At 40.6% G+C, this 16,523-nt stretch overlaps 1 protein-coding gene across 3 annotated transcripts in view; it reads right to left on the bottom strand.

Moving 5' to 3' along the window:
- The window catches only part of LOC124114122 (neuronal calcium sensor 2-like), a 149,667-nt gene that overhangs the window by 87,606 nt on the left and 45,538 nt on the right, over positions 1–16,523 (bottom strand). For 2 of the 3 annotated variants that reach the window (XR_007222135.1, XM_046474683.2), the window contains exon 2: positions 10,201–10,487. The gene's annotated coding sequence lies outside the window, so the exon portion shown is untranslated. Of the gene's footprint in view, positions 1–8,515; positions 8,734–10,200; positions 10,488–16,523 lie in introns of those variants that run through there. The other variant, XM_046474684.2, reaches the window with a different exon arrangement.

The raw sequence follows: 16,523 nt of genomic DNA on the forward strand, positions 1-16,523 counted from the left end.
TACACCAAAATTTATCATTCTTCTTCTTCTTATTATTATTATTATTATTATTAGTCCATGCTAAAGTAAAGTAGAAGGACATGAGGAAGGTCATACAAAATAAGACAAACATTAGGGGAGGGTAATCATCCCCACACACGGATTTTCAGTACATTTGTGCATCTAACACATCTGACCATCCGCCCCTGTAATAAATGACTTGTCCCTGGTACATTTTATTTTTGGCTACTAAAATAATCCCTGATCCATGACAGTAGGTACTTCCCCAGCATCTCTGGCCAGCATGGCTGTCACGTTATCTCCCAGACAACTTACCCAGCGTGGACTATTACCCTCCATCAAACACATCTTCTAGGATAACACGAAAATACACCACAAAGGAGAAAAAACATTGTTAGCATGCAACTGACAGCAATGAAAATGATATCGTGATGTCATGTTGGTATGTCACTGACGTCAATGAATAAAAAAAGAAGCCAAATGGTCTGACTGACAAAAGATGTTCACACTAGCGTTCTCGTGTAACCACAAGCGGGCTGTACATGTACGAGGGGTGTTCATTAAAGATTTCCCCTGACCCACTTCCAATGGACCTAGTGGAATGAAACATGGCATAGGTATTAGTCTTTCTCCACATAGGAACCACCAAGAGTTACACACTTCTCCCATCGTTTTATGCAACTATGGAGACCTCGCTTGTAAAAGCCCTCATTTTGCATCTCAACCCAGGACTTGACTTCAGAAATCAGTGTTTCAAAATCTGTGAAACTTTTTCCCTTCAAAAATGACTTCATGGTTGGAAAGAGGTGGAAGTCTGATGATGCAAGGTCAGGAGAGTAAGGAGGATGTGGAAGGATTTCATAGCCACAGGACCGCGCTTCTGTCTGGGCAACATGAGAGTTGTGTACTGGAGCATTGTCTTGCAGGAGACGGACACCCTTGGTCAGCATGCCACGCCTCTTAAGCTTGATAGCGTCCCGCAATTTCCGCAGCAGTGAAGCATAATAAGCTCCTGTAATTGTGGTACCCTTTGCCAAGAAATCCATCATCACTACTCCATGCTGGTCCCAAAACACCGTGAGCATGACCTTGCCTGCAGAGGGTTGGACACGTGCCTTCTTTGGGGGTGGTGACTCCACATGCTTCCATTGCATCGACTGAACTTTAGTCTCAGGATCATAGTGATGGACCCATGTTTCATCCTGTGTGATAAGTCTGTCAAAAGAGTTTTCCTGGTTTTTTTGGCACATGTCCAAAAGATCCTTTGAGCAATTGACTCGTTCCTGCTTTTGGAAAGGTGTGAGCAACCTGGGAATCCATCGTGCAGACACCTTATGCATGTTCAAATTGTCATGGATGATTTTTTCCTCAAACCCTACACTGATCTTGACATCTTGTGCTAACTGGCGAACAGTTATACGTCGGTCTGCCAACATGGCGGTCTCCACTTGATTGATAGTGTCCTCATCAATGGCTGAATGGGGGCGACCAGGAATGGCAGCTGTTTCCACAGATGTCCGACCACACTTGAACTGGTGATGCCAGTGTTTAACATCGTCATATGATGGGGCATCTTCCCCATAAGTTGCTTTCATTTCATCGAAAGTTTCTTTTGGTGTGCGACCTTTCAAATATAAAAACCTAACCACTACTCGGTATTCTACTGGCTCCATTGTCACACCCTACTCGATCATAACACCTGTAAAAGTGGTAAGATTAATAGTTCGGTGCAGCAAATTCAGACATAACCCATAGATACATGTATCATTACACATGTGAAATTTCAACCAAATATGATAACCCTAAGTGGTTTAGGGGAAATCTTTAATGAACACCCCTCGTAGATGTAAACACCCTGATTATACTACCATGTTTATTCACGTATAATAAACACTTTTTTCACAGTTTTTAGACTCCAAAATTAGGGGTGTGTATTATACACGAGAACTAAATGTTACCCACTTTTTCACAGCCAAGTGTATGGCCATACAACGGAAGACAACCAACGGAACAGTCAATGACCGGAAATTACCGGTAGTTAAATCCACTAATGTATATAAATCACAATACATATCTTTACTATTTCTGCTCTGAACTATTTATTGTCAAGAAGTTTCTATGCGATTTGGTGTAAATATTCATATCTCGATACATATCGTTTTATGACCTATATATCGTTATATGTATTATATCATGACCTTGCTGTATCCTTTCACCTCTACTATTTGCACAGGGAGACAAGCATGGGGTACTCAGAGGACCTGGTATTCTCACAAGATGGCACTAAGAACAGGTACTTGGGACCTATTCTGTACATGAATTCCCCCTCCCCCCCATCTAGGAGTGACAAATATGGCACTGGGGATTTATTCTGCCCTGAGATTCCTGCAGGGAGGAGCAGGATCCGGTGATGAATGCAATTATAACATTTCACCTCTAATTGTCTCCGAAAGTCATGTATTTCAGCACTAGCAGGACATTGAAAGTAGTAGTCACATCCCATGGGAATATTGTCTCTTATGTACTAATTATCAACCAGAAATGACGCAACAACCTTCACTTGATGAACATATAATTAATTTCCTTCGGCTTAATGGAGGAAGTATCTGTTGTAATTAATCAGATTTTCTTCCATGTTGCATGTGTAACTGTAGGCAATACTGTGATGTCACAATACTATTCACACTATCATGACATGTACACTGTAAGACTGGGTAATGTTGATAACAATGGATAAGAAGTGCTTAGTTTTGTCAAAACATTCTCTTTGATGGCATTTTAAACATCAATTCATGATGAGATTCAATGATGGATTTCATATGATAAAGCTAGAATGTTATTAGCAGCGGTCTGTCATCACACTGATTATACAGGTAACATACTACATGGACCTGTAGTCGTTACTACAGCGATACATGATTACAGAATATAGCATGTCGGGGATTATACTGTTGACTTTAATATCACCGAGTCTGTACATTGTTATTTTATAATTTTCAGCCTTAGTAATTGTGCCTTATTATTTAGCTTCCACTGAACAAATGTTGGTATGTTACCCGACAGTTATTCTTCCAAACATAGTCACTGGGTCAGTGTGCACTCAGTTCTCAACTCCATGGAGAGCATACAGCCCAAGGTTAACAGTCACGTTACCATCGGATCCTACCGGGTACCCATTAACAGATGGCATATTTAGAACAAAGTCTCATGCCTGAAGAGATGCCGCATGTAACATGCCGTGTGGAGCAGGACCTAAGGCGAGAATTTTTTAGGAGTCCGCCTACAATCTGTGACCAACGTTGTTAAACTTTACATGATCTGTGGCTTGTGAGCTTTACACAGGACCAATGCAATCACTCGTTAAAGGAACAACCAAGTCCTATAGTTCCTTTAAGCAGTGAGTTACTTACACCTGAGTAACATCAGAAGTGGGCGACAATCAAGTCAGTCATTAATTTGGCCTAATTGGTGATAACTAGGTATAACTGTGCAATGGATGATGGGTTTGAGTTACGGCAGCCTGATAAATTTGTTGATCATTTGTATGGAGATAAATACAATTCTTGAACACTGGTGGATTACATGGGATGAGTGTGTGATGCTCTGTGGCCGTACACGGCACAGTTTCAGGCATGGCGGCTGAGTGGAGGTGACAGGAGTCCACTTCAGTTCTATATTTGTAGCCAGGTTTAATGGCAGCTGCTCTTCATCTATCTATATCATAAAGCCCTTGAACATCAATGAAGGACACAGTTCATTATTCAGGGAGTATTTATGACAAAACCTTCTTAATTCTGCTCAGACGAGAACAGTTTCATGTCATGTTCTTTTGTTTCATTGGTCAATACACCAAGATACAGAACTAAACAAGGAAATGTCAGGGTTAAATTGAGGTACAATTTTCAAAATAACTTTTGAAAAATAATTTGTTACATACATACAAACAAAGAGATAAAAGTAGCATTTTTCAATCACCCAATCAGGGATGATTAGAGTGAGTGAGTGAGTGAGTGAGTGAGTGAGTGAGTGAGTGAGTGAGTGAGTGAGTGAGTGAGTGAGTGAGTGAGTGAGTGAGCGAGCGAGTGATATATTCTTTAGTTCCTGGAATATGAATATAAACACCACATTATTAAGTATGACCACAACACTGATACCAGTGCTTCAAATACTGTCTGTAAAACTCCTGGCAGAGCTAACTGCTGGGGGAAGGGCACCTGTTACCCTGCACACACACCGACAGATCATCTTAACATCTCCGGGAACTGCATCATGGAGTATAATGGATTTAGGAAATATCGCCCTTTAGTAAAAATATGACAGTTTTGCTACATTGCTTCCAGAGTTCAGTTAACAACATATTTCATTTCTTGTAACTCCAATCTCCGACATGGTCAGTTGTTATGCTTCCAGTTTCTCAAACTTGTTTGGTTTCCAGAAATAATTAATGATATATAGCAACGTACACTTGTGCCAAACTACAACGTTAACGTTTGTTAATTTACATACTGATGCAATTGAAGATATGAAATATTCTTACTTGACAGACTGCACTTGATGTAGAACATGTGTACAGAGTGTTACATGATATGCTATGTGAAATGCTATATGCGGAGTACAAACTTGAGTTCACAATTGCGTATTGCACCATCAGGAAAGACATTGATTCAAAATTAAAGTCATTCAACCATCTAACTAATCAGTCCCTGAATGCATGTCAATCAGTCAGCCAAAAACAAATTTCCATAATCTCTGTCAATGTGCACAAATGTATCAATTTCTCTTTGGTACTCAATCCAGTTCAAATAGCATAACGACTGAGTTTATGCACCTAAAGTACAAGTTTAGCATATTCCTTTCACAATGATATTAGCATGCCCAGAGGCTGGTAGTGATGGGGCACATCTCGCTGAAGACTGAATAATGACACAACGCTCAAGTCCACAACAACACACGACAACAACATCAACAGTGTTTATGCACAAATACAGAGGAACCATTGAACTGAGTGAGGCTCTCCTTGCACTCACAAAAGACTTATAGGACACCGGAAGTCCATACAAACACTCCACAATAAATTCTACCTCTGACTGCTCAAATCCTCTCATATTATTCTGTATGAATGAATCAGTTTCAAAAGCTGTTTTTGAAAAAATTGTGAAATGAATTTATTAATGTGGGGAAATTTGGTGTCAAAGGTTTGACTTGGAGGAACTGGGAGGATATGGTGGGATATTAAACTGAGGCACCACTAAATGCATAGCCCTAAAGAGTTGTAAAACCAGTGAGGGGAAGGAGACGACCGACCACCTTCTTCAAATGCCTGTAATGGACGGAGCACTGAATAGGTCTTTAATGATTGCACCCCCTCCTCCCCCCGTACACCCCACACATGCTGACTAATGCATCTTTCAAAGGGCTAACTGACATTTCCAGCACATTTCCTAAAAACATTTCCAATGTAGGATCATCAAAGACTTCAAAGAGAGTCAAGAGTCGCTGGTTTCAGCCTCTGGGCCCATCCAATGTGTCAAAGGTTTTTGGTTTGGCTAATAAATTTTATTCACCCTTTTTCATTGCATACAATTATAAGAATTCATAAGAAACCATTACTTGTAACAGTGTGTAACTTCAAAATTTACAAAAAATTTATGCACATTATTGTTATTCATATTCTTCTTATTAGTAGTATGTTGATCATATATTATTTAAATTAAATTCAGTACTTCGTTGTGAAACTAAAGAACCTCATGTGTTATCCTGTTTCTTAACAGAATAAATAAATGAGTGAGTGAGTGATTAGGGTTACAGCATCCCCCCACAATGAAGGACAACAATGAATACATCTAAACGTCCTTCCAAACACTCATACTTTGATTTCCACTGTGATAAGGTTCCATTATTCGTCTGTTAGCACTAGTGCCAATCTGTACACAAGACAGTTATCACACAATTGTCACTGAATTGTTTCTAAATCCTCTGCAAGGTGACAAATTATAATCTCCCACTGCCAAATACAAGACTACAGGCTTTTATTACAATGATTTGTTTCTTGCAACCAAGTTGTCACACCTTGCTCCAACACGAGGCACCGAGTGGGTCACGGTCTCATCTGTCAACATGAGAACCTGCCGGCTGGAAGGTGCACTTGAGTCTACCTGTCTCACCCTGCTGTTACACACATACATTAATATACTACTCAAAACAAGTTAGGGAACACCCACAACTGGAAGGCTGTGTGTTCCACCACCCACCAGCCATGAGGGATTAACTCATGATAATCATAGGAAAACAGTGGATATACTTCAACTTCCTGAAATTGTCAAATACAATCAGAACATGCTTGCTATGATTATAAAATTCACAAGATTTGAATGCACAACCTGTTAACATTTGCGGTACCTAATAAGTCAACCTTGAAACAGAAAAAAACAACTTGTTGAACATGAAGTATCAGTTACCTCATTGCTAATGTAAGTAAAAGAATTGACATGTCCCAAACATTGAATACATGTGAGTTTAAGTTCACATGTCATTTATCTCAATATACACCTGTCAGAGAAAGTGTTAACCTGTCAGTTATCACATACACCCTTGTCTGTACAAATGGTAACATTCCTTATATTACAAACTATGTCAGAGAATGTGTTACATGTCAGTCACATTGAACACCAACATAAGTAAAATAATTAACCATGTCAGTTTCCTCAATTAACCATGTCAGTGAAAGAGTTAACCATGTCAGTTACCTCAATTAACCATGTCAGAGAAAGAGTTAACCTGTCAGCTCAATCAACCATGCCAGTTACTTCAACTAACCATGTCAGTGAAAGAGTTAACCTGTTGGTTTCCTCAAAACACCATGTCAGTGTAAGTGTTAACCTGCCAGTTACCTCAATTAACTATGTCAGTGAAAGAGTTAACCAGTCAGTTACCAAAATTAACCATGTCAGTGAAAGAGTTAACCAGTCAGTTACCAAAATTAACCATGTCAGTGAAAGAGTTAACCAGTCAGTTACCAAAATTAACCATGTCAGTGAAAGAGTTAACCAGTCAGTTACCTCAAATAACCATGTCAGTAAAAGAGTTAACCAGTTAGTTACCTCAAATAACCATGTCAGTGAAAGAGTTAACCTGCTGGTTTCCTCAAATAACCATGTCAGTGAAAGAGTTAACCAATTACCTACTTGCCTCAGCAGTTTTGATTTTTTACCAATCCTCTAACCAAAACAGTTGTTCATATTCAAAAACTCACATAGCTCAAATTCTTTTGGCAGTGAAAGAGTGAAAACATCATGTCTTTAACCTCTGAATTAAAACGTAGTTGCTTTTTAATACCAGAGATTAAGAACCGTAAGAAAATTACCGATGTAGTGTTAAATAAGTTCAAACCTGGAAGGAGTAGAAATGTTTTTACCTCATCTGACAAAAGATGTGAATGAGATTGTAATATTGGTTTTATGTCAGTGTATAAAATTCCCCAAAATTTCAATCAGACAACTGGACTAGCAACATTGCAAAGTTACCAGACCAGATAAAATATTGCCAGTCCAGAATTTTCTAGGCAAACGAACACAAGTAACAAAGGGTAAACATAAGATAGTACTGTTTAATGGTAGTTCTCAGAAAATAACACTAAACTGGTGGATTGCCAACTTAGTACCTTTTCCCCTGACCATCCGGCATGCAGCTTTTTCAAAACTGACCATCCGTCATCAAAATAGCCCATCTCAGACTGTGAGGCAGGTATTTTAAACACTGTTTTATGTACATACATGTTTGTATAATCAATCCTTGAAATGTACCTCTCATGTTGCTACAAGTGACTTGAGTGTAAATAAAGTTCAGAGCAATTCAGACGCACCTAGTACATAAAAACTGTTATAAACTGACCTCCACCACTTCTAGCACAAAAAGTGTTAACCTTCCCTGCTTGGTCACCTCCCCCAGTGCAGATTCTGTGAGAAAACAATGCAGCGTGCAACACCCTCCCTCACAGCTAATGAGTACAGCGCTCAGCTTCACAACACACCTTTATCAAACAAGCTGCTTGTTACGCCAGTCGCCGGTCCTCGTCATATACCCTGATCCTGAAGGTGGACCTTGTTATACATTTCCACTTTCTCATTCCAAATATTGAGGTAACACCCACTTGAAACCCACACCTACTTTTTGAGGAGTTCCATCAAAGAGGAAATTTCTCACACAGATATTTTTATCACACTCTAAGACAAGACATTTGTAGACTTCATTGCTACCTGAGTGTCATGGGAACACACAAGCCAGTTTGTGAAATGTCAGCCTTTATGCTCTAAATTAGTAAATGATTCTATTTAGCTCTAAATCCTGGTAAATATATTTTTAGATATTTTTCAAATAAAAAATATTTGTTTAAATAAATATTTTTTCCTCAATCATTCTCATATTACACTTTGTATGTTCCTGCTGATAAGCAACGCTTTTGATATGAGTTAAACGCCAAAAGGATCACATAATATTTATGCAAACTTTTACATACCTTCACGCAAACTGGATAAAATTGTCAGCCGAGTTAGTCAGTGTTTAAGCGGAAGCCTCCGACATGCACATGTCACACAGTTTAAGTCAGATGGGTGTATGTGTGATGTCTCGTGTGCGCTAGCTCACATGCGATGTCTTCGCTGAAGATCAACCCTGCTTCCAGCTCCTCAGTGCCTGGGTTACTTAATGCTATAGAGAAACTGTGGTCGATCAACCATGAGATCCATTGACAATAAACATTTACTCCATGTGAGAACTGTAAAGAAGCCTCCTTGACGTTTCCCCTAAAACCGGTTCTGCTATCAGCGAATGGGGTCTCGTCAAACCAAGCTGTGGGACTGCTGACGGGACCATCACCCAACACACCTGGTTATGTCACAAACTTATTGATCCATCTGCTAATTAGGGGTGTATGTGATTAGAACACTTGTTGAACCTCAGTCAGCACTGACAAATCAAACTGGCATACATCACTCAAGATCTTCCTGTATATTTGATCCTGGCAAGGATCACAAACATATGTTTAATGTACCAAAACGACATGAATGAATGGCAATTTATGGAGCTTGCATCCGTATTTAAGACCATAAAGATTCTAACTTCTCTTCCATATAACAAATGATATATGAAATGTTCCACTTTGTGATACTTCAGCATCATTTGAACTTAACCATGAAGACAGTTGAGGAAGTTTGAAATAACAGCAGAAATAGAAACCTGCATTACCACATCATGAAGGGATTTGTACGACCACACAAGTCAATACTAGCTCCACTGCCCTCTCAACGACACATCCCAGTCCAACTGTGAGACAACATAGATCCTTCATACTAACAGAAGGGACCATGCATGTAATGTCAGGTAATTAACTTTAACAAATAGCAACACCATGCCACAAAGACCACAGAAATGTCAACGCCATAAAAAGCCATGTCTTAATACATAGATTTCACTCATAATGTACATAACACAAACAATGTTTCTATTCTAAAGGACCCCCTGCACTGACGGCCATGAAAATAAAGGATGGACTGTGTTTTCTGTAAGAAAGGATGCTGAGAAGTTATATAACATGCTGGTGGGAGACGTAATGTGACTGGTTGGAGGGTAAGTGCTAATGGACAGCTGGGTCAATACCGGAGTTATCAAAAACCGGACTCACCAGTTACACATAATGAATTGAGGTATTGCCCCTAATTTCAGTCCCAGGTAAAAATGTACAGCATATCGTGATTATGTGTAGATAACTGCCTCTGTTATTACCTCTCCATAGCACTCCTCCATTAAGGGAGATTGCACATACAATTTACTTTGTGAAGAAACTAACAACATTATCCAATCAAACTGACTGACACCTCCACCTGCCTCCACGGAATCACACACAAACAGCATGTGCCTCAGAGAGTTTTCCTATCTAATGATTCAGTTGAATGCAAATAAACTTCAAACGAGATGCTAAGCTCCTTAGTACCATTCAACTTGGATAATCAGCCTGTAGCCTACAAGGTCATATGACTATATAACTGACAGTTAGTCCAAGGCATTCCACCCCTAATCATCTCTCTGTGAGTTATCCAAGCTGTGATATATATCTCATATCACATAGCTGTACATGACACACATTGACAATACAACACACACAGATGCTGTGACAGCTAAAGTATGACATAAATACCAACTCACCAATTAGGTGTTGCTGAGCGTCTCACCACATCCACCAATGTATTAATCCGGGTGCCTGCCTCCCTTCGTCTTCCCTGGCTGTCTGTGTACGTATCCAAACCCACGTCAACAGACTGTCAAAACATTAGGCCGAGGTGGAGGCAGTGTGCAGGTAGACAAGCTCACCCTCCTCCACTGTCACTGAGCGCGCTCACAGCTATAACAAGAGACACGATGGATCGAGTGTGGAGGCAGGCTTCAGTCAGTGGCTGGTCGGTCGGTCGGTAGCAGGGAGCGGCAGAGAGTACCTGAAACAGATCAGGTTCATGTTAACTTCTGTCATACTTCAATGAATGAGTGTCACTCCTGTAATAATGAAGACACTGTTATTGTGAGCACACAATGTTACTGTAAGCACACAATGTTACTGTAAGCACACAATGTTACTGTGAGCACACAATGTTACTGTGAGCACACAATGTTACTGTAAGCACACAATGTTACTGTGAGCACATAATGTTACTGTAAGCACACAATGTTACTGTGCGCACATGTTACCGTGAGCACGCAATGTTACCGTGAGCACACAATGTTACTGTAAGCACACAATGTTACTGTAAGCACACAATGTTACTGTGAGCACACAATGTTACTGTGAGCACACAATGTTACTGTGCGCACACAATGTTACACACAATGTTACTGTGAGCACACAATGTTACTGTGAGCACACAATGTTACACACAATGTTACTGTGAGCACACAATGTTACTGTGAGCACACAATGTTACTGTGAGCACACAATGTTACTGTAAGCACACAATGTTACTGTGAGCACACAATGTTACTGTGCGCACACAATGTTACACACAATGTTAATGTGAGCACACAATGTTACACACAATGTTAATGTGAGCACACAATGTTACACACAATGTTACTGTGAGCACACAATGTTACACACAATGTTACTGTGCGCACACAATGTTACACACAATGTTAATGTGCGCACACAATGTTACACACAATGTTAATGTGAGCACACAATGTTACACACAATGTTACTGTGAGCACACAATGTTACACACAATGTTACTGTGAGCACACAATGTTACTGTGAGCACACAATGTTAATGTGAGCACACAATGTTACTGTGAGCACACAATGTTACTGTGAGCACACAATGTTACACACAATGTTACTGTAAGCACACAATGTTACACACAATGTTACTGTGAGCACACAATGTTAATGTGAGCACACAATGTTAATGTGAGCACACAATGTTACTGTGAGCACACAATGTTACACACAATGTTACTGTAAGCACACAATGTTACACACAATGTTACTGTGAGCACACAATGTTACTGTGAGCACACAATGTTAATGTGAGCACACAATGCTAATGTAACAAAAGTGGAAATATCATGATATTAGAAAGAGAATTTATGGACTTCTACTTCTTTATTATGAGGAAGGCAACATTTCGGAGTATACACTTACTCCTTACACCTGATGAAGTAAGTATATACTCCCAAACGTTGTGTTCCTCATTCTAAAGAAGTAGACAGCCATACCTTCTCTTCCTCGCGTATCACTTCTAAACGCCTTTCAAAGACTTAGTCATGATATTGTCATAAGACTAAAATGGATTATATACTGACATAATGTAAGTTATTCTTAAAAGGCATCTTTATCACTGGGCATGATTATTACATGGATGAAACTGGGTATACACAGCTATGGCCCTCCTTGTTAATGGATAAGAATATACAGGTGTAGTACTTGAAACATGATCAGGACCGTCTCTAATGAGAGGTCAGGATGTCATGATTCAAGTCACCGGCAACATACAAGACCCTGCGAGTGCCATCTCCACGCCTATTACAGTAACACTGACATGTTTGCTTTGCAGTCACTTTGTACAAAGCAATAAATGTTGGGAAATCGAATTAATTCCAGATTCAAGGGCATATTGGACGTCTGCACAGATGGTTGTAGCGTCTGCTCCCCAGAGAAATAGTAATGAGCATTGATTGTACACAGGAGACATGTTATGTCCTGATGTTATCAAAGCTCTCTTGAATGGCAATGTACAGGAGTACATATGTCTACTGGCATCATGACAGTATCAGTAGACAGGAGTACAACAGTCTACTGGCATCATGACAGTATCAGTAGACAGGAGTACAACAGTCTACTGGCATCATGACAGTTTCAGTAGACAGAAGTACATATGTCTACTGGCATCATGACAGTTTCAGTAGACAGAAGTACATATGTCTACTGGCATCATGACAGTTTCAGTAGACAGAAGTACATATGTCTACTGGCATCGTGACAGGTTCAGTAGACAGAAGTACATATGTCTACTGGCATCATGACAGTTTCAGTAGAGAGAAGTACAACAGTCTACTGGCATCATGACAGTTTCAGTAGACAGGAGTACAACAGTCTACTGGCATCATGACATTTTCAGTAGACAGGAGTACATATGTGTACATATGTCTACTGGCATCATGACAGCTTCAGTAGACAGGATTACATCAGTCCACTGGCATCATGACAGGTTCAGTAGACAGAAGTACAACAGTCTACTGGCATCATGACACTTTCAGTAGACAGAAGTACATATGTCTACTGGCATCATGACAGTTTCAGTAGACAGAAGTACATATGTCTACTGGCATCATGACAGTTTCAGTAGACAGGAGTACAACAGTCTACTGGCATCATGACAGTTTCAGTAGACAGAAGTACATATGTCTACTGGCATCATGACAGTTTCAGTAGACAGGAGTACAACAGTCTACTGGCATCATGACAGTTTCAGTAGACAGGAGTACATATGTGTACATATGTCTACTGGCATCATGACAGTTTCAGTAGACAGGGGTACAACAGTCTACTGGCATCATGACAGTTTCAGTAGACAGGAGTACATATGTCTACATATGTCTACTGACATCATGACAGCTTCAGTAGACAGGTGTTTCAACAGTCTACTGGGGTCACAATTGTCTCTGTAGACAGGAGTACAACAGTCTACCGGGATCATGACTGACTCAGTAGACAGGAGTACAACAGTCTACTGGAGTCACAACTGACTCAGTAGACAGGAGTACAACAGTATACTGGGGTCACAATTGTCTCTGTAGACAGGAGTACAACAGTCTACCGGGATCATGACTGACTCAGTAGACAGGAGTACAACAGTCTACTGGAGTCACAACTGACTCAGTAGACAGGAGTACAACAGTATACTGGGGTCACAATTGTCTCTGTAGACAGGAGTACAACAGTCTACCGGGATCATGACTGACTCAGTAGACAGGAGTACAACAGTCTACTGGGGTCACAACTGACTCAGTAGACAGGAGTTCAACAGTCTACTGGGGTCACAATTGTCTCTGTAGACATGAGTACAACAGTCTACTGGGGTCACGACTGACTCAGCAGACATAAAAAATATTGGTCATTACGTAAGCTGGTAATCAATTCATGAAGGAGTGATCAAGTAGCTACTACTAACTTCGCACTCTGAACACAGGAAAATTATGCAGCTGCATCAACCAATGGCAACATGTGCAAATCATGTATATGTGTTTAAAGATGCATGAGCAGTATTTTGTGAATAAACATTTTGTAATCTTTCATTTCCTTTTATGTGTTTTGTATGGTACATGAAACACCTGAATTACACATATTTTTGTAACATTGTTAATTTCAGGTTTAAAAGATATTTGTTATGTTAATTTTGACACGCTGCGTATGACACTCCAGAGATTGGTCTCTATCTTTCACAGTCATCAGGGCTTGGAGGGTACACACTGGGTTATTGTCTGAATCCCTCCTCAAGCGCCAGTCTCTCTTCACATGACCATCATCATGATGACAAAGCAGTTTCTTCAGCAGCAATATAAGAGTCAACTTACCATGTATCAATGATCTTCCCAGACTGAATGGCCAAATATGTTTCAACAACACAATGTCAGGAATTAATGAAGTGAGTTGGGTTTAATGCTTCCAAAGAATCTCAGTTTAATACTTCATAGTGTGTCAGCTTAATGTCACTAGGATTGTGTACTCACAACGAGGACCTTCTGGAACGGCAAGGACGTAGGATTGTGTACTCACAACAAGGACCTTCTGGAAGGGCCAGGATGTAGGATTGTGTACTCACAACAAGGACCTTCTGGAAGGGCCAGGATGTAGGATTGTGTACTCACAACGAGGACCTTCTGGAAGGGCCAGGATGTAGGATTGTGTACTCACAACGAGGACCTTCCGGAAGGGCAAAGATGTAGGATTGTGTGATCACAACGAGGACCTTCTGGAAGGGCCAGGATGTAGGATTGTGTACTCACAACGAGGACCTTCTGGAAGGGCCAGGATGTAGGATTGTGTACTCACAACGAGGACCTTCCGGAAGGGCAAAGATGTAGGATTGTGTGATCACAACGAGGACCTTCTGGAAGGGCAAGGATGTAGGATTGTGTGATCACAACGAGGACATTCTGGAAGGGCAAGGATGTAGGATTGTGTGATCACAACGAGGACCTTCCGGAAGGGCAAGGATGTAGGATTGTGTGATCACAACGAGGACCTTCTGGAAGGGCAAGGATGTAGGATTGTGTACTCACAACAAGGACCTTCTGGAAGGGCAAGGACATAGGATTGTGCAATCACAATGAGGACCTTCTGGAAGGACAAGGACGTAGGATTGTGTACTCACAACGAGGACCTTCTGGAAGGGCAAGGACGTAGGACTGTGTAATCACTGCGCCATCCATCATTCATGGTCTGCAGTATCTGATGCATGGACTTGGTTCAGAGGCTGTGTGGTGAACTTGCTGTGTTACTCAGAGCACTGTGGCTCTCATAGCTGACTTAATAATGTCCCTTGTATTGTACATCAGATACCATATGTGGCTCAGAACTGAACTCAATGTCAAACATAACCATCATCATGTTAATTCTCATTGAGTGAGAGAGATATGGGAGGAAAGCCCCAACTGATGCAGGTCTCAGACGTTCAATACTTTGGTGCAACCCACAAGCATGGGTATGGTGCTGACCAACCTAGAAAAATATTCGGGGCAAACAAGGATTCAAACCCACAATTATATATTTCTGGCATGCCGAAGGGAAACAACTCTGCACAGCGGACTGCCGCTCCTTAGGTGACTGTGCCACCCATGTCTCCTGTTCTTATTGATCACACTTGTTCAGAAGCATACAACTTAAAATTCCTTTCTATTTATTTAATGACATATTGCGTATCAGTGCTTAATTGGGCTGAAGATGGACTCCATAGGCTTTATAAGATCTTAATTTATTCTACAAGTGAACAGAGAAATCACTGAAAAATATTGAGTAGAGCACTCATACAAGAAATGTATTTGTCTGCTTGCAAACTTCCTTTAGATAAACTGCTTTAAGAGGGGGGAGAAAGAGAAGTATTTCGGCAGCATCTGCATAAAATGGTCCAACACTTGAGAGGTCTTTTGTACACTAGTTAAAAATCCCAGGAATAAATATATGACTGGTCCCTTAATCCACTGGATCACTTGTCATTCCCACAATGCATTGAAGTATTCTTAAAAAAAATAATAAACACTTCAACTTTCTACCTGATTGCTTAAAAACCGAACTTTTTCCTGAGCCATTCATACTTGATGAAGCTGCCTCTGTGAAAGTAACTTGAACATACGAAATCCCTGACAGATGGTAAGTGTGTGGGTCTAGACCAGTAATAGATAGATTTAGGAAATCCCATTATGAAATCGACATGGTAAGAAGCGATAGCAATCAAGACCAGTGGTAGGTGTTGGCACAACTGAGGAACTTGAACCAAGAGACTCATTGACTCAAGCTGGCGATTGATTGGCTGATAGTGCTGTTGACTGCTGCTGCCAGGCAGGTAAAACAATAGCAGCACTGCTCTGGCAGTACAGAAGAGGTGACTAACTTTACGTGGCGTGTCAGACGCTGATATCAGACAGGGGTCTGCCTATCAATAATAATTACACTGCATCAACACTCAGGCTTTTCTGATGTTGGTGCTGCAATACAGGAAATCCGGGCTGGTCAGTCCTGGCCAGAAGAGAATCTTGTATTATTGAGTTGGGTGAAGGTAGACAATGAAAGCTTCGTGATCTGTGTTTACACAGACATGATAATAACTGCATCCATTAACACAGTAGATTTAGAGTATCACTGGGATCAGTCTGCCGTTTGGTCATGTGAGTTTTCACCTTCTAGTCTTCACCCTCTAATTGTTCACCTTCTCATGCCTTATTGGCAGCTTGGGTTGTATACTCCCCAGGAATCTGAGAAT

Source organism: Haliotis rufescens, unplaced genomic scaffold, assembly GCF_023055435.1.
Source record: "Haliotis rufescens isolate VD_foot unplaced genomic scaffold, xgHalRufe1.0.p SCAF_2, whole genome shotgun sequence".
Lineage (NCBI taxonomy): Eukaryota > Metazoa > Mollusca > Gastropoda > Lepetellida > Haliotidae > Haliotis > Haliotis rufescens.